This window comes from Ictidomys tridecemlineatus (genome assembly GCF_052094955.1).
Source record: "Ictidomys tridecemlineatus isolate mIctTri1 chromosome 12 unlocalized genomic scaffold, mIctTri1.hap1 SUPER_12_unloc_9, whole genome shotgun sequence".
NCBI lineage: Eukaryota > Metazoa > Chordata > Mammalia > Rodentia > Sciuridae > Ictidomys > Ictidomys tridecemlineatus.
This window is the reverse complement of record NW_027520967.1, coordinates 374364-393631: the sequence shown is the minus strand read 5'-3', so window position 1 is coordinate 393631 and position 19268 is coordinate 374364. Positions and strand designations below refer to the sequence as shown.

At 38.5% G+C, this 19268-nt stretch overlaps 1 pseudogene across 1 annotated transcript in view; it reads right to left on the bottom strand.

Moving 5' to 3' along the window:
- The window catches only part of LOC144372382 (endophilin-A1-like), a 92313-nt pseudogene that overhangs the window by 8191 nt on the left and 64854 nt on the right, over positions 1-19268 (bottom strand). Inside the window, exons 5-7 of the transcript XR_013432416.1 lie at positions 3181-3324; positions 2142-2275; positions 193-351 (exon numbers count right to left, since the gene is read on the bottom strand). The product of XR_013432416.1 is annotated as an endophilin-A1-like (transcript). The remainder of the gene's footprint in view (positions 1-192; positions 352-2141; positions 2276-3180; positions 3325-19268) is intronic.

The window sequence follows — 19268 nt, the reverse complement described above, 5'->3', positions numbered from 1 at the left end:
TATAACAGTGCAGGAAAATACTACTTCTCTGTATACTTTATCACTTAAAATTATTTAAAAGAAATAAGCATCTATGTGTTCTCACCACATAGTATAATCCAATCTTAACATTTTTAATATCAGACTCTTTAACACATTAATCTACAGCCTCAATGATAAGATTAAATTAAAAACCACAGAAGAGTCACTTACATCCATCTCCAAAAGATTGAACATGCTTGACTCAGCAATTTCTTTAGACTCATCAAATTTCTCCAGAGCTTGACGGAGCTCTTCATCTGGAATCTTGCCTTGTCATTTCTTCTTATAATCAAAGTCCAGGCGTCGACCTTCCAACTTCTTTAAATGATGCTGAAAAAGTCAAGGGCATGAATATTCTATGAAAGGACTTACAGAAAAGGTCCACTTGCAGCTCACTTATACGTCATGCCTATCAGCCTCCAAAATAAGACAGGCTACATTTCAAAATGGCACACTGCCAGAGAAACAAAAAAAAAAATACACATTAAGGAGGCAAATATTTCCAAATGTGGAGAAATATCTTCAAAACTAATTAAGAATGAGAAAGACATTGTGGGAAATGACATTGTCCTTTATTTTCTGCCTTTGCCAGGCCAAAGTCAAGCTGGACTTTGCCTTTCCCTCACAATGATAAGGGAATATGTGTGCATATCCTACACATACTAAAAGGATATACTCAGCCCACAAGTCTCCATCTTCAAGAGAAACTGTATCTCAGGAAAAGGCAGGGCAAAAACACTTTCCCTGAAATAATGTGAAAAGGAATGGAATTCTTGATTTTGTAATCATTCAGTCTGTTAGAATCACCTAAATTGTTCATCAATAAAATAAATAATTCCTAATCACCTAAATCAAAACATCCAGGGCTGGGCCTGGGAATCTCTATCTTAACCGTGTTCCAGTTGATTGTGGCAGGTTTTGGGGATGTCCTGATTTAGCCTAAGCCTCCTCCTGACAGGTGATACAACTCAATCAGAAAGCCTCACCCGGAAGGATTTCATCTAATGCTCCACAATGAGCTTCAATTCTTCCTTGTACTACCCCAGTCAGGCTGCCCAGCCTCTGCCCAGCACTGTTAGTGGCCAGGTGGGCAAGTTGCTTTCCAAAGTCAAAAGGTACTTTCCCCACCCTGAGAGCTGCAGTCTTCTATTACTAATGACTGGAAGAAAATGCTGGACTTTCCCTTTTTTCTGGATATGTCTGCAGTGGAAGGAAAAGAAAAGAAAACAGAGCTTGGAGTGACAAAGAACTGAGAAAAAAAGGAGGATGAAAAATATCCTTCCCTCCCACTTCATAACCTGCCCCCAGTCCATGGCTGATCCAAACTAAATGATATCTGTTCCTCTGTTATTTTAAAACATCTGAACTTTCAGCCAGCTGTGGGGTAGAGCATGGGATCAGTTACAGTTTGGATGCAGAGTGCCAGTCCACCATTTACTGGGTGACCCTGAATGAGTAGTAGGGCTGAAGGAGACTTACACTAGAACAGGGAGAACCAGAGAACCCGAGTTCAAGCTATTGAAGTCCACTTGACAGTCAACAAAATTTAAGCTACATCAGGTTCAACAAATATTAATTGTTCAGTTTTAGGTTCAGTGATTGAATGAGCAAACATCATATATCCAGTCAGAGACAAAGCCCATTGAATTTATTAGAAATAGCTCAATGGTTCTGTAAGTTTCAGAAAGAGGATTATTGGCTACTCCTGATCAATCCCAATCATATTTTTTATAAAAATTTAAAAAAATACATTTAAAAGTGAAAGAATATTTACTTAAACTAACATATAGTCCAACTACATTTGGGGAGTGACATCAGTCTGGCAAATCATTCCAACTTATAAAATTATGTTTTCTCAGGTTGAGTACATTATGCTTCCAGAGGGAAAAATGTTTGAAAAAACGAATGTGGAAATTGAACATAAAGAAGTCACATGTAATACACAAGAGTGGCACATCACAACAGTAGGCAGAAAGGTATTATACTTCTAATTTCTCTTGTCTTGCCCTGTTGTTTTAAATTTCATGTGCCCAGTTCTGTCAACATAAATATTAACTTCAAAAATGTTTTCTAAAGGAAATGAGCATCTGGACAACTTCTACAGGACTAGTTGCACATACCTGAATTTCCCTTAAATCTTTGTCATGAAGATTCTGAAGGGGGTCAATGAAGTTCTGCTTCACTTCCATGTCCAAAGAGTCTTTCACTTCTGAAAGTTCCTGCATGGCCTCCCCTACGTCACCAAGTGCTGGACCTGGAAGGAGAGAAGTAAATTCTTCTAACTCAAAGAACAAAGATGAGCTACACTTGCAAAAGTAGGGCATTCACAGATGAAAATTCAGGATTACACATCCTAAAGATGACGAAGACCAGAAGGAATGTGTAATGTCTTTTCCACTTAGGATGTTCATTTTGAGAACCAGACTCAAAGCCCCATGCCAATGGGGAATAACCCTTATCATCAAGAATGTAACATTTTACTTTACTTTTAAAAAGTAATTTGTGAGGCTCTCTGCCCTCTGCTGGAAGTACCACCTCTTGTTGATAGAGGACCAGTTTCAGACCAATGTATTTAGAAGAAGCTCATTCACTAGGAATGAAAAGCAGGTTCAATCAGGAAGAACAATCATCATGTCAAGAAGGACATGTCCCACATCACAAGGGGGTGAAGGAAGACAAGAGGTATTTAGTGTCATCGCTGAGTGCTGGAAAATGTGGGTAGTGAAGGAATAAACCCTGTCTCACTTGGAGAAGTGGGATTAGGTACATATACAAAGGAGCTAAGATCTAAGAGAAAGCCCAAATGGCAAGATGTTGCTTTGTGCTGTGACTGTTTCCTCTATCTCAATTCTCAGTTCCTCCCAGACACACCAAATAGAAAGTACAGAGGCACCTGGGTATGTCAACCAAAGGAAAATATTCAATTCTAGAAGTCTGTTGTAAGCACTGGATCCAATCATAGAAAAGAAAAACAAACTAACCAAAAAAAGACAAATCACCTTTAAAAAAAAGGTGAAAATTTTTAAAAAATTGTTTCATATATGTAAGATCTAAAACAAAAAATAGCTTGACTAACTGCCTACAGAGTTTCTTACCAGAAATACAGCCCCCAGGGCTAACCAGAGTAAGTACACTGTGAAAAAGCATGGCACTCCTTACCAAAGTTGCAATCATCTCCAAGTTCCCTTCCAAACTTGAGCATGGCCTCTGCAAGTAGTGCCTCTGCCTGAGGATATCCTGGCCCCTTCTCCTGGCCACGGATTTTTGACATGGTGTTGATCATGCTGAGCTTAGCTCTGGATGCTGAAGGCAAAGAGAGAACAGGCTTTTGAAGTCAGCAATGTGGCACAGTGGAAACAGGGACAGATGAGGAAGCAGACCTCAGACCAGCCTATAATCAGCTTAATGATCAAAAACCGTACCTTTATCCTTCATGGTTTGGGCTTTACTTGAAATATGTGGGTGTTGATGTATAGATAGACATAGATGTACATATGGATAGAGACATAGATAAATAGAGATAGAAAGATATTAATATAACATATATATGCAAATAAATATAGACTGTGTTGATATATAATCGCTAAGCTCTCTCTTTTCCCTTAAAGTCCTATGAGGAATTATAAAGAAAAGGCAAAGCTATTCTCAAAGAAGCAATAGTAGAGGCTCAGATCCTATCCCCATCTGTCCCTGTCCCCTCTTCATTCTGGTGGCTCCAGCTGAGAGTCTGTGGCACTTGGTGGCTCCACAGAGACCATTTTGGAAAATCCTGAATTATGTGATGATCTCTAACTTTATTCCAGTTTTATATCTCAATTCTAGAAGTCTATGGAATAAAGTCCAAAATCAATGGTAAATTATTGAAGGGTGAGCCTTTATGCCGTGTTTCAATGACATCATCTATAAAATAGAAGTATGTTCAAAATAGTCTCTTAATTAAGATTATGACCATAAACAGATTCATGAAGAAGAAACATAGTGTGCTCATTAAGAATTAATTACTTCTTTTGCACATAGTTACATCTGAAAATTAGTTTAATGCCTCAAAGATAGCATTTCAATTATTTATTTGGCTTTTATTTTTATAAAAGAAGATGCCTGGAAAGCAGTTTCAATCTTAGTAGAAGAAAAGGCTTTATTACCAAGATATTAAAGCTATGGTTTAATTTATTCTAGAATGCCTGGGTTCCTTAGGCTCATTGTTAGAGCTTGGATTGTACATTAACCCAGGATTGTGCCTAAGATCCCAGTTGCAGGGAAACCCCTGTCAGAACCACATCTAAAGGTACTTCTGGCATTCAGTGGCTGATCTAGTTCAAATAGACTCTTATTTAAACTCTGGGCCTCAATGATACAAACTGGAGATAAGAGAGTTATCAGGGGAGGATTTCCCAACCCTGCCCAGGGACGTTATAATGAGTGAGATAATTAAGGCCACAGCTGTCACAGTTTATAAGGACCTGAGGGTAAAGTCTATTTTAAAAGTAATTAGTGTGACATGTACATACTAAGTGCCATGATGGGGGACTTCTATGAGTTATAGGAACATGGCACTGTCCAACTTGTGGGGTGGGACACTGCAAAGGATTCTGAAAACAACAACTCACTGAGCATAGAACCATAGAGAGTACAGGCTGACCAACGACACACGCAAAGCTGGAGGTGACTGTAAAAATGTAAAATTCACCTTTTATTTACCTCCACTTTCCAAAGAAAAGTGTATCAGATATATTGAATTTTTAAAATTAAAACGGTCTCATAATCACCCGTTTACTAGAGGAAACTGTCATTAAAGTGGAATTGCAGAGCTGTTTCTGTAATCAGCCCCGGCTGAGACCCAGGAAAATCACAATCCCTGCCCTCACGGTGTTCACTGAACACTGAGGAGTTGGGCAGACAGGCAGTAGTCTGATAGGATAAATATTATACTGGCTGATACACACAAGGGGATGGGGAAAATGAAGAAGTAGTAACATCCGTACAAATAAAAGAAAGAAGCCAACACCTGATAATAAGGCACACAGAATGAACACATGGAACACAGACCAAAGACAGAGAGTAGTAAAACCACCCCTGGTGGGTAAGGTAAGCCTTCAAATCCTGTTTTGAACATTTTACATTCCACAGATATATTCTGTTTATGAAAGCTGGGTATTGGTTAGTGTTATACCTTCTTCTGTTAAAAACTGTCTTTGGTAAGCAATTTTAAACAGTTTAATATATTGTAGCTGATTTTAAAATTCCTCATTTTGACTGTTGCTGAATTATGAATAGCCCTGTTCTCTTACTAATTACTTAAAAACATCTTTGATACATTCCACATCTTTACAACAAGGAAGAATAAAGCCATATTTTATTATTTTATCTATTTATTCAAATGATCTAAAAAAAACTATTAGCCCACATTTGAAGAGGTTGGCTTTTAAGTTCATTCACAAACTCATTAAATTTTTATTAAGAACCTTGGTTTGGTAAAAACTCTCTGTTCTTGAAAAATAACATCAGATCTTGAAGTTACCATATATGTATGTATGTATATATATATATATGTTAACAATCATTTCAAATGATTTTCTAAAGGAAGCTGAGTATGAGCCTGGAAAATATAAATATAAGACATTAAAATTCCTGTAATGGGACCTCAGCCTGGATTGTTTGTCCAAGTTGTATTGTGACCCTGGAGACCTAAATCCCTTTTCTCCAAAGGGGCCTGACTATTCTCCAAAATATCTTCCCCTGCTTCATCACTTGGTTTTCTTACAAATGGTTATATTCTCTCTGAATATGCCAAACCTTTACTTTCCCACCATCACTATCTTAGTTCATTTGGGTTTACTGAAAAAGTGGTTTCCTATCCTAATAGCAATCTCTCCCCTGGGCCATGAGAGTAGGACCCTGGCATATTGGTCTGTGTATCTCCCAGTTAGGGTCAACACAAAGCTGTGCACACTGGAGATGTTCAACACATCTGCTGAAGGCATGAAGAAATGAATGAGAAGACCATCCTAGAAAAGACAGAGCAGAGTAGTGGTTTGCATAAATGGACCGCTCACGTGATGACCACCCCCTGAAGCACAACAATGGAAATTAGAACCTTGTTTCTTTGGTTGACAAATAAAAGGTACGGCAATTCAACAGATTTTTTTTTTTAAAGAAAACCCCTGACCCTGTGAGCTAGGATTCTGTGGCAGTCACTATGTGCACTATAGGACTCACCAATTGATGTGTTCAGAGTGTGGGTAGTATCCCTCAATGTCCATATATTAAGGGCTTGGTCCCCAGGCTGGCATTATGTGGAGGTGTTGGAACCTTTGGGAGGGGGGTCTAGTGGAAGATTCTTGGTCACTGGGAGTGTATGTGTACATGTCTCCTGCTCTGACTTGAGAGGTAACCATTTCTTTCTACACATGCTCCCAAGATGATGTGCTCTAATCTACTGCCCTCACCAGAGACCACACCAGCATGAGCAATAGAAGTTTTCTTAGAAAACAATGAAACAATACCTCCAAATTTCTTAGAGAAAATAAGGAAAATTATACTAGTCTATATTTGAATTATTAACGACAAATAAAGATCAAACAGTGACATTTTCAAACACACAAAAGGAAGGTCACAAATTTTTCCCCTTCCCAGACTAATGGAAGAGTTCCACTAAAATGAAATTATAAATCATGAAAAGGGATAGGTATGAGACCTAGAAAATAAACAGGAACCCAATGTAAAGAAGCAGACAGAGGGAATCCCAACATGACTGCAAAGGGAGATAAAGACAGTCCTAGAGCAGGTGCGGTGGCACATGGCTGTAATTCCAGGCATTCAGGAGTCTGAGGCAGGAGGATCACAAGATCAAAGCCAGCCTCAGCAACGGTGAGGCACTAAGCAACTCAGTGAGACTGTGTTTCTAAATAAAATACAAAATGGGGTTGGGGATGTGGCTGAGTGATTGAGTTCAATCCCCAGTACACCCATCCCCACAGGGGAAAAAAAAAGATTAAGAAAAAGATAGTCCCAATATTTCAGGCACCACAGGCAACTAGACCAACATAACCAAATGTGTGCAGCCCTGAGAGCCATGAGCTGCGAAGGTGCAACAATCTCTGTGGATCCACAGGCTTAATTCTGAAGTTTTCTTTGCTCCTATGCTCCCACTGGGATCATCATGCTGCAGTTGCCTGCCGTCATACCATGATTTATAATGTCCCCTTTACTGGGTTCCTCTTCTTCCCTGTTCCCCTCACAGGGTTTGCTGAAATCACCTTGAAAACCAGTACTTGTGCTAAATCTTTGTCTTGTGGCTTGCTTCTGAGGAACTCAAACTGAGGGAGTAGTCAATCCAGAGTACAGCATCAGATGTTTCAAAGATGATGAACACCTGATGGGTTTCACCATATTTTGTGAGGAAATTCATATGTGAGGCACAGCTTGGGAAAGAATCAGTGAAAGGTACACAAAATGTTCTGAAAATTTAAAAATAAGACAAAGATTAGCTCCATGAAAACCAAAAAAAAATACATGAGAAAGAAAATACTATTATATTATTCTACATGCCTCAGCTTTGTATAAAGTTTATAAGGACAAAAAATTAAATACTGATGTAACAAAAATTATGCTACAAACATACCAGAAAAATGAGAGAACAGAGGTATGTGAAAAATAGGGAGGTAGGAAAAAAACAAGTGATTCCAATCTTCCAAATTGGGAATCAAATGGAAAACATCTAAAACTGGAAAACTAAGCAGGATCAACATAAATATATTGTTTTAGGATTGGAAACAAACAAACAAACAAGCAAAAAAAAACCCAAACAAACAAAGAAATGGCCAAAAGAGCCTTCAAACTGTTGCTTTGTGAAACAGAAATGGAGAAAGGCTGTAATCCTGGGGGGACTACTATGTTTTATAAAATGTTTGTAAACTACTTGCTTTTTAATGTTTGTGTATTACTTCTATTCTAAAGAACTAAATTTAAAATATTTCCATATATTTTTCCCATAGGGAAAAAGGATGTTTAAAACAAGTCCTCAGTTAAAGAGGGTTGGGGGGATAGTTGTCAGAACTAAGCTAAAAAAAAAGAAAAAAAAGAAAAGTCAAGTCTCAGTTGGCCATGATAGCACACACCTGTAATCCCAGCCAACTGGGAGGCTGAGGCAGGAAGATTCCAACTTTGAGGCCAGCCTTGCAACTCAGTAAGATACTCTCTCAAAATAAAAAATAAAAATGGCTAGTGATGCAGCTCAGTGGTCCATGAGTTTCCCTGAGTACTGACAGATAGTTGAATTGATAGACAGTCAGACAGACAAATGAAACAAATCCTCATCTAGTGATTGAAGTAGATAAACAGTGTTCTGCCTTGTGGCCACTGCCCCAACCTCAGGGACCTTTCAATCAAAAGGTTTGATGAAAACATATACTCACTGGTATAAAGACAATTGTCTGGGAAGAGAAAAGTTAATAAGGATTGACAGGTAGAATCTTATCAGGAAGCACCATCAGGAGAGAGGGTTTGATGTCTACAGTGAATTCTGGAAGGAAATTTTTGGATTGGATTGAAACAGCAGGAAGTGAAAATGAGATAACCAAAAAGGGCTCTACTTAGATAAACAGGACAGTTTCTATTTTGAAACTATGCTCAAAATCTATGCTATCTTTTAAGGAAGACAAATGAGGGCACCTAAGCCTCAATCTTCATTAACACCCAACTCTGAAGCATAATCTGCAGCACCCTGGCCATCTTTCTAATTCTGGGAACAGCCAAAGGGAAGTCAAGGCTCTGCTGGGAGTTAGACAGCAGCTCCACATGCCTTGCCTAAGCTATTTTCCTCTGACCTAAAAGCAGTGTCCACGTGAGTCAGTGGACTAAAGCTACCTGTCCAATGCAGCAACTAGCCGGAAATGCTGAACATCCAGTATCTCTGCTAACTCTTAGTTTTTAAGATTTTTATTTCTTCATCTAAATTAATGAATAGGGAAATAAATCACTATTAGGTCTTGTCTTTCATGGAAAGAAGCAGAGTGTGTTAAATTAAGCATTAGTTTTGAACACATGCAGACATAGGTAGAAATTCAGCCTATAAATCCTGTTGTTAGCTATGTATCCCTGAAAATTATCTCATTCATAAAGCTGTCACCACTACTCAAGAATAAACAGAGAACCAGGCTCTCCTCAGGCAGCATGTGTTGCAATGTTCCATGGATATCTTGGTCGTGCAGGGAACCTCATTTCTGAGAGTTCCTATTTCCATGGACCAAAGGGAGGTTGTGCAAGGGCTGGGAGGCAAAAGTAACGTGGCAACTATGACACTTTGAAGGCTGCCATTGGAAGAAAGAGCCAGAGACAGATGCAGAGGAGAGAATGGATTACAATTTGTCCATGATGTTTCCCATTGTGAGCCAAGTAATTTCATTTAAAAATATTAATCTTCTCATAAAATTCTTCTGTACACATCAATTTTTCTAATCATTAAAGAATGCCTCCCTCCCTATTCAAAAGCACCCTGACCTTCCTCTGTGCTCTGAAATGGAGCTAGTGGCTGCTGATCAAGTCTTATCACTCCAACTCTGTCTGATGGGCTGGCTGGAGTATGGGTCAGGCTTTGGGCAACTGGCCTGCCTGTCTTCCCTTACATGCATTAAACAGTATGAGTCCCAAGATGGCCAGGCCTCTCCATTTCTCCATTGGTACAGAAGGGTGGAGTCCTATATCTCAGGTGGTCTAAGAGCCACGACTTGGCACTTAACCACACTACTCTTCCCTGAGCAACCTGGATTTTTGAAACACTTCATCTTTAAATCATACCATGAAGTTCTGCTTTATGTGAGAATGACAAAAATTGATCTCACAATCTCCTTGAATTAGGGAACAGACTCTCGTTTCCCCTAACCAGAGAGGGTTCCTAAGCTAAATGAAGGGCTCTAGCTAAATAATTTTTTAAAAGATCCAATTAAAAAATAATAAGTTGGGGCTGGGGATGTGCCTCAAGCAGTAGCATGCTCGCCTGGCATGCTCGGGGCGCTGGGTTTGATCCTCAGCACCACATAAAAATTAAAAAAAAAAAAGATGTTGTGTCCACGGGGCGGGGGGTGGGGGAGTATGTTACACTGGAAACTAAATTACTACCCTTTATACAAAAAAGAAAATTCTAAAACTTCAGTGCCTGGTTGAATTGTTATTTACCAAAAATATGTTTTTAAAGGATTTTTCATGGAATATAATAAAATTAGTATTTAATAACACCTGCTATGTGAAGAAGATTGCTCTGGAGACTGCTGCAAGAAGGGCCCTGCCTCTGACCCCAAGGAGCCGTCATCCATTGGAGACCCAGAAAACTCATTCCCCAGCACCAGGTAAAAGGTAGGGCCATGCTTTAGGGGAGGTTATAAATTCACACAGAGAAGACATAACCAGCTCCCCTAGAAGAGTAAGGGTGGGAAAAGCTAATAAAGCAGGTGACACTGATCTGATCTGTGTTTTCTGAAAGAGTCCACTATACAGGCAGAGTTGGGAAAGGCCATTCTCAGCATCTGGAGAAAAGAAACAAGGCACCAGAAAAGACATCAAGTGTTCAGAGGGTGCAGAGCCACCAAAACTCTCAAGAACAGCAGGTAGGAAGACAAACTGGTAGAATATTTTGGACAATCACTTAGCAGCATGATTTGACCTGAACTACAAGCTATAGTTCCACCTCTAGGTATACGTCCACCAGAGGTGTGTACACATAGCACAAAAAAGGGACTATTTAAAGTAGCCAGAGGATGAAAACACCTTTATTTTGCTGGTGACAAAATGGACAATAAACAGTCCGTTGTCCCATGAGGGAACATTCAGAGATGAGAAAGGAAATGATAACTACACACAATAGCAAGTACAAAGTCAAACAGAAAAAGGTAAATCACAGGAGCACCTGATGTGCTTAGGGTTCTATTTAAGTGAACTTATAAGACAGACAAAAGTGTCTGGTGTTGGAAGCCGGGAAGCTGGCATCAGGAAGAGCTTCTGGGATCCTGAGTATTCAGCCTGAGCTGGTTGCCTTTGTACAGATCATCAGTTTATACTATGCAACTGAGTAACATACTTTTGATCTGTGTACTGCTCTGCTAACACTGGTCCAAGCCATGTCATCTTCAGCCTTGATCATTAACATATGTCCCCTGCTTCTATTCTTGCCCCCTAGAACCTATCCTCCATATGAGAGTCAGGGTGCTCCCATTCAGTGTAAATCATGTCACTCTTCCACAAACCCTTTAATGTATTCTCATGTCATTTAGGTGTCACTCTTCCCCAAACCTTTTAATGTGTTCTCAGGTCATTCAGGGTAGAAGGCCCAGTCCTAACAATGATTCTGAAGTCCTATGGGCTCTGACCCCATGGACATCCCCTCCTGCTATAGCTCTTTACTACTTCCTGAACACACCAAGAATACCATCTTCCTAGACTGTTACTTTCTATTTTCCTTACTCTTCACTTTTCTTCATTGCACTGAGAACCACCTAACACTAAATTTTTATTCTGTATCAACCTCACTCCACTGGGGAAGGGGCTTTGTTTCATTTGCTAATGTATGCCCATGGCTTAGAACACTGCCTTAAGGTAAATTTGGCAAATAATTGAAAATCTGAAGACTTTATTTATCCCCAAGTGGAAAACGTCAAAGCTTCCTTAATGTGAAGACCAGAAATGATGTCTGTCCTGGCTGAGCTTGGCACTTAACAGAAATACTCATTAAAACAAGTTACAACCATCACAACAAAGTCAGTGTGGTATGGAATTAGGTGAACAATGAGGATACTGAGATGAACAGATGTGGTACCCCAAGATTTCCATTGACAAGAGGAAAGTTTACACAGCAGAATAAACATGGCTTTAGGTGTAAACATCTGATGTTGCCTGTGGTGTAACACTGAGGAGAGGGACAAGAGAGCTCAATCTGGGACAATAGAATGAAGCTGGTAAGTGACTAATGTAAAAAAGGTAAGAAGGCTGCTAAGGGTTGGATTGTGTTCCCTCAAAATTCATGTATTTGGAAACAGGAGTTTTAGAAGTTAACTAAGATTAAATGAAGCCATAAGGTTGAGATCCTCATCTAATAGCTATTATAATTCAGTTATGTGTACTCTATTCTGGATATTTTAAAGAACGGAGTTTTTTCAGTAAACACAAAGGAGAAAGACGAACTCTAGAAACAGGATCAAAACACATGAGTTCTTAAACAGCAACATGCACCAACTTTAATTTCTGTGTTTCAAATAAAAAGAATATATAAAATTACGTATAAAGTAGATTTTAGGATTTATTCCTTGTAAAACGTATGAGAAAACTATGAAGAGATTCCTTATAAGAAGACTTGTAAGAAGGCTACATGGGAGCTTGGTGAGAAGGTGAATGTGCTGCAGGCCAGGAGGAAAGCCCCCATCAAAAAACAAATGGCCACACTTTCAACTTGGACTGCTCAGCCTCAAGACTATGAGAAAACATTTTTTTCTATTGTTTAAGCCAGCCATCTATGACAACACAAGGGAACAAAGGTTACAGTCTGAGGTTCTGGGACATGAATTTAGGAGGAATACTATTCAAGCTACTATACTGTCTTTATATGATTATTTTAGCAAACTTGATATAAAAGTAATTTTTATGAACTTGCTGAATTGCTACATTTATGATAAAACCATTTATTATAATTTTCACTTCACATGGATTTCTAAAGTTCTATCTCTTAAAGATTCCATCTGGGGTTGCTATTCTTGGATTCAGCCACTAAAAAAATTAACTTTGAAAGAAGCCTTATAAAAATAAAAAAATATATTGATTTCTAAGTGATTTATTTATTTCTTGGATAATAAATTTTTTATGGAAGCTTTATTTCCATAAGAAAACACAAGAATGTGATCAATGAATGAATGTGTGATCTAAGGTTTTCACAGATACAAAAGAGACAAGTCCCTAACATCCTCCCTGCTCTGAAGGTCTCCTTGCCTCAATCTCAAGGTATTCTCTGGGCATCTGCTGCCTACTTCCCTGTGGGGACTACTTTTCTGTGGCTATGGTATTTCTGGATTCATCCAGCAGTGCTTTAGAGAGACAAATGACAGTGTGTTTTTCCATGTCTACCTTTAGTGATACCTTGTTGGCAATTTAAAAATGGCCATAGAAGACTTTGCAACACAGATACTGGCAACTGCCACAAACTAAAGTTTTTCTTCTAGAGAGATTGTTAAACTATTAGCACCATTAAAGCACTGAGCAGTGATTAACCTTCCAGCTAGACGAGAATTTTAATGTTCTCCAATTCTCATCTGTGCTGGCTATACTATTTGCTTAAAAAATGAAATAGTTCAAACACATGAAAGAAGTATCAAAAATAACATAACACTCATATACATACACTATTGAGATGTTCTTTGTTGAATACCATGTTCCTCATTATCTCTGAACAGGTACTTCTTGCTAGTGGTTCTATCTATTGTGTCTCTAAAATAGGGTACAGCACACTCATAAATAAGTCAGTGTTGAAGTTTTATATAATTTGTTGGAAACACATTGATATTTGCTTTTTTAAAAAAAGCCTCAGAGGACCAAGCACAAATGATGTTTTCTAAGGGGGTTTGGTCCCAAGGGCAATAATGCCAGAGTTGAATTGCTCCTATTCCTAAGGAAAAAATAGGGGGTTCTAATGACACCTTTTTGATTTTAAGTTTCATTTACAAATAATTCAAAATCAAAGTTTATAATGGATGGAAGTTCTGTACCAGCAGTCTCCATGAAATAAGAAGACTGAATAGAGAAGTCCAGCACAAATCCAAGGCCAGGGTGGAGTGTGGAGGGGGGAGGGGACGGGGTTGTGCAAATGAGTGCTAATGCTTGAAGGAGCAGGGAAGAGGGTGAGTCTGCCCTTCTGCACCCCATCTTCCTTCCCACCACAAATGATTACGACAGAAATGTTTGGAGAGAGACCATTTATAAATTTAAGAAAAAAATACAACCTACTTTATACTGCTGTTATGCTCTCAAGTACGGTTTTCTTCCCTCTTCAACTGTGAAATTTCAAAGAAGAAAATATATTGAAAGGATATCTGTGCATCACAACAGGGAGAAGAAAATCCACCCCCACCTTTGGCTCATGTTGATGAACACAGCAGACACATTCAGGCAGAGCAGGTGGCCACAGTACTGAGTCACATCTTCGTGGTCTGTGAGGAAACCTGATGGATTTAGCACTTACCACAGAAGCACCAGAGACCTGGAACAAGTTTTGTGGAGCCTTTTATTGCTTAAAGGGACTTAATTCTTTTGTCACCTTTATTTACATTACAGAAATGAAGCCAAGCTTCATTGCTCCAAGAGCAGAGTTCCTTAGCAGGAAAAATGCTGAATGATTTTATTCTAATATTCATAAATGCTACCATCTGGTCTAAAAACTTGGAAAAATCCCCCCAAATATCTTGGAGAAACTGAAGATCATGACCACATTTCATTTACAGCTATCAATTCAGAAGTATCTACTCTCTGTAGTTCCCACATCATCTCTTTAATCCTAGCAATGACACAACAAGTTTTGTTTCTCCCTTTTACAGGAAAGGAAAATGAAGCACATAAAAATAATGTCATTGCCCAAGGAAATGCAGCAACAAAGCCTCAGAGCCAGACCTTGAATCATAGTTAGGTCTTCCCAGAATGCTGCACTGGCTCTCACTGCTTTATTAGACCTTCTCTAAACTAGGTCAAATTAGGAAGGAGCAGTAGCAGAATGCAAAGCTTTAGCTCTACTTACATGCATTAAATGTTTTAAAATACAGAGGTGAGGAAGTATGATCATTCAGGAAGTGGGCATGCATTAAGAGGTTGGAGGTCTTTCTGAAACCTTTATGACCTCTGGTGACCTGCCTAACCTCAGACCTTTGGTGACCTGCCTAACCTCAGACCTCTGTTTCTTCACTCAACACAAGACTAGCTTACCCCACACATTACAGTGCCTTTCAGATCCCCAAATTTCTGATTCTTTCCATGAAAATCTTCCAGGACAAGTGGACTACATTATTTGCAAATGAATAGATGTATCTATCTCGATGCACAGAATTTAAATGTAAAATTTCAAAACCCCAAAACCACAATCCTTTATAAAACCGTTACCTAGAGTGAAACAGTTATCACTTTAAAACTCCAATGAACTATTTTTTTAAATCTGTCTTTAATTTTTTTCCCCACATCAATGTATACCACAGCCAGACCATTTTCTAATGATATAGTTCCTTTGTACAGGTCTGAGCAAAAGAAAGAATTTTTTTAAAGCCCCAGTGGATATGTCAAAGAAAACAATAAGGTAGCTTATTCTTCCTTCTAGAAACTGTCAGATTTCATTAGAGATAATTAATTCCTAAAGACAAATAGCATTGTGAACAAGCATTGTTAAAATGTAGAGGACCAAAAGTGACATATAAATTTTGAAATAGAGCCTCCTTTTGAAGATTAAAATAAAATTAGAACTGCTTTCTCCAGTGACACAATCTATAATCATTTTCTGCTAAATAATGTAAGTATACATTATATCAAGGAAATAATATAGGACTAGGTTCAAATGTTATGATGATCTCTAGTCAGAATGGCAGCTATTATGAAGACAAACAACAATAAGTGTTGGTGAGGATGTGGGAAAAAAGGTACACTCATTCATTGCTGGTAGGATTACAAATTGGTGAAGCCATTATGGAAAGCAGTATGGAGATTTCTTGGAAAATTGGGAATGGAACCACCATTTGACCGAGCTATCCCTCTCCTCAGTCTATATACAAAGGACTTAAAAACAGCATACTACAGGGACACAACACAATTTACAATAGCTAAACTCTGTAACCAACCTAGATGCCCTTCAATAGATGAATGGATTAAAAAATTGTGGCATATATACACAATGTAATATTACTCATCAATAAAAGAGAATAAAATCATGGCATTTGTAGGTAAATGGATAGAGTTAGAGAAGATAATGCTAACTGAAGTTAGACAATCCCCCAAAAAACAAATGCCAAATGTTTTCTTTGATATAAGGAGGCTGATTCATAGTGAGATAGGGAGAGGGAGCATGGGAGGAATAGAGGAACTCTAGATAAGGCAGAAGGGTGAGAGGGAAAGGGAGGGGGCAAGGGGTTATTAATGATGGTGGAATGTGAGGATCATTATTATCCAAAGAACAGGAATGAAGACATGAATTGGTGTGAATATACTGTGTATACAACCGGAGATATGAAAAATTGTGCTGTATATGTGTAATAAGAATTGTAATGCATTCCACTGTCATATATATATAAAAAGTAAAAGAGAAATTTAAAAAAAGAGCAACAAAGGAGAAAAAATGTTGTGATTGTGAATGAGATGACGTATTTAAGCAAGGTAGGTACTAACAAATTAAATCCAAATGGATCAAAAACCCAAATGCAACACCTAAAATTATAAAACCTTTAGGGAAAAAAACATAGCAAAAGCTTTATAACATTAGACTTGACAATGATTTATTGGATATGATACCAAAGGCACAAGAAAGAAAAAAACTGGATTTCATGAAAATTTTTTAAATTTTGTGCGTCAGAACCCATTACAAACACTAAAACAATAAACCAAGGAAATGGAGATAACATTTGGAAATATTATCTGATAGGGATTAATATTAAGAATATACAGATGTTTCCTAAAATTCAATAAAAACCCAACAACCCAATTTAAAAATGGGTCAAGGACTTGAACAGCCATTTTTCCAAAGAAAACTTTAAAATGGCCAATAAGCATATGAAAAACTGCTCAACATCATCGGGATACTGCTAGTCAAACCTCAGTGACATACCATCTTACACTCCATTTGGATGATTACTGCCAAAAATAGAGAAAAAGTGTCCATAAGGATACAGAGTAACTACAGTCCTTACACACTGTTAAGACAGGAGATGGTAGGACCCCCATGCCAAACAGTGCCATGCTCCTCAAAACATTAAAATAAAGTTGCCATGATCCAGCAATTCTGTTTCTTGGTATATATCTAAAAGAATGGAAAGCAAGGTCTCAAGAGATACTTGTGCATGTGTTCACAGCCGCATTGTTCACAACAGCTAAGACGGGGAAGAAATCCAAGTGTTCATCTAAAAGATGAGCAGATACACAAAACGCAGCATGTACAAATATCTGATGGAATATTATTCAGCCTTTGAAAGGAAGAGAAAAGGAAGGGAAATCTGACATATGCTATGATATGAATAAACCATAAGTATATTGTGCCAAGTGAAATGAGCTGGTCACAAAAGGACAAGTACTGTATGATTTCACTTGAATATTTAGAGTAGTCAAAATAGGTGACAGAAAATGGAATGGCAGGTGCTAGGGTCTGGGACAAAGGAGGAAACAGGGAGATATTATTTAATGACAATAGTATTTCACTTTTACACATGAAAAGAGCTTGGATAAGGATATGGTTGGTGATATGATTGTATGGCATTATGAATGTATTTCTTATCACTGAATTGTTCACTTAAAATGGTTAAGACAATAAATTTTATGTATTTTACTACAATAAAAAATTTAAAAATTAATTCTCAATTATTGTAAATTTGTAAAGTGTAATAGAGAACATAATATTAGAGTGAGTATAAATCCCAAAATCATGCTACATTAAATTGTGGGCTTAGTATTTGCAGTAAAATGTATGTAGCAAGGAGCTCGGCATCTTTTCATGCTGGCAATGTGATGATTGTGTATAACAGCCTAATTTTCCTAAATGAAACCTCAGAACATCTGTAAGTCTGAAATGTGGCCTTCTGATGCTCCAGGCACTGTGAGCAATGTAATTCTCTATCTTGCACACTAACAATTACTAAAGAACCCACAAAATTTAGGTGGTAATTCAGTTGTGTTTGAAATTAAGTATTTTAAGGGATTGAGGAAAGGGAAGAGGAAGATCTGCTGTTGTCTTTCACAAACAGGTAACTCCAGCACTGGATCATTATGCTTGCAACCCAAATAATGGCATTTACGTAAGGGCTCTTTTTGAGGTGATAGAGTTCTTTTATGCCCCTGAGGGGGAAGCAGCAGGGAGGTATTTTTAAGACACTGTGCTGTGGTAGTCAGCAGCTGTAAAAACTCATGACATTGGACAGCAAATATCTCCCATCTCAGGACAGGGTATTACAAGGTGCCAGCGCAGATCTCACAGCAAGCCCTGGGAGAACAGACAACGGCACCCCAGGAGCACAAAAAAGTTTGTGTAATTTGAAAAATACACAAGCATCAGTATACTAACATGATGAGCCTTTGATTCTTCAAGTTTTTAGAGTAAGGACTTATGACATTGTCATGGGAAAGGGTGCACAGAGGACTTTTCCCTAGACGTCTTGCCTGAGAAATGGCTAAGGACACATCTGAGACGCTCTCAGGTAGAGCTGAAGGTCTCTGGGAAGGGTAGGAGAGTAACATTTCTTGAGTTCCTACAAAGTGACAGGCACTATGAGAAGTGTTGTTTACTATCATAGTTCAAAACAAGAAGATAACTTTAGTTTCAACATGGAATGGATTACCCAGCCACTCCTTAACATGTTCAGGAGACTTCCTCCTGAGCTGAAGAGACAATGATAAGCACTCCCAATCTATCTCCTACTTCACTGCATTGTATCCAGTGAGCCAAAATTAACAGGAGCAGATATGCCTCATATGGAAAACAACTCGGTTTCCCATGCTCTGCTTGGGAAACAAATGCACTATAGCCACACTGTATTGGTTTAGCTTCAAACAACAGTTTATCTCAGTTTCTATAAATTGGAAGTCTTCTGCTTAAGCTCTCACAGTAGGGCAAATAAGGTGTCAGCCAGGCTGTCATCTGAAAGCCTGAGTGGGTTAGAAGCTGCGTCTGGGCTCCTTCAACTTGTTGCCTGAATATGCTTCCTTGTGTCTGTGTGACAGGTCCCTAGCTTCTTATTTGCTGCCAGGTAGTGGCCATCTTGTGGTTCAAGGGACCACCTCAGTTGGTTCTCTCTCCTTAGGCAGTCATAATATGGTGGTTGCTTCTTCTAGGTTAGTAAAGGAGAATCTCTCTCGCTCTAGTGGGCTAAAACAGACTCACAATGGAAGATAATCATGGAAGAAACAGCCCATCTACTCTGCCATATAATGTTAGCTAATCAAGGGAGTGATGAATGGTTGGTCCCTTGACTTCTGCCATACTTAGGGTTAAAAGCAAATCACAGGCTCCATCCACTCAAAGATATGGGTTACATGGG